The sequence below is a fragment of the Chrysochloris asiatica genome, unplaced genomic scaffold (genome assembly GCF_000296735.1).
Source record: "Chrysochloris asiatica unplaced genomic scaffold, ChrAsi1.0 scaffold00022, whole genome shotgun sequence".
Taxonomy (NCBI): domain Eukaryota; kingdom Metazoa; phylum Chordata; class Mammalia; order Afrosoricida; family Chrysochloridae; genus Chrysochloris; species Chrysochloris asiatica.
In genome coordinates this window covers 24,049,888-24,050,712 of record NW_006408540.1, presented here as the reverse complement: position 1 = coordinate 24,050,712, position 825 = coordinate 24,049,888, and positions in this window count along the sequence as shown.

Genomic DNA, 825 nt, shown 5'->3' with positions numbered 1-825 from the left:
GTTGCTCATTGAGATTGTTGGCTGGTATAGTGACAGGACAGGAGCCCAGTCACCTGGGGTATGTGTAAACAGGATAAATTAGGAGAGAGGATAGGGAAATCCATGTGAGAAGTAGAAATTTTAAAATAAGAATGCAACTATCAAAAGGAAATAGACGACCTTGGAAAGATTGTTCACACCATAGTACTCAATGAGGAACTGGGGGAGGGACTTTCGGGCTAGGAAATAAGAATACTTGTAAAACAGCTGCGCAGCACATCTGCCCATCTTGTCTTCTGGGTTTGGCACCCTATTTCGCAAAAATAGATTAATGAAGCCTTACTCTTGCTAAAATGAGTACAGATTAGATTTCTTGAGTATATGTTGGTAAGCACTAATGATAACTCCTCAGTGACCTCATACAGGATAAAGCGGGCTGTCCCAGTTCTCCCTCCAGAGACCCATCGGGGTAAATTCCTAGTCAGGAGATTTTACTGACCTGCCAGTTGTGAAGAGGAACTGAGGCAGTATGGGGTATGAACAATGTTTCTCACAAAGGGAAAATTTCATAGTCTTTTGAATCAAAACTGAATGATTGAACTTAACTCAGCTCTTGCTAAATTAGATAGTTATTTTACTGATCTGCCTGCCTGGGAAATTGTTCGCTCACAAATACCCTTCATAAGCCCCTGTTATGTAAGTATGTTATTTGTTGGCAGACATAAAAACTGACAGATAATTTCTCTGTCTGTTTAAGTTAGATTGTGAAAGAAATACTTTCTAAGGAATGAAATTTTGACACAACTGTCCTTTTTTTTTTTTTTTAAGATTTTATTGTGAAATGAG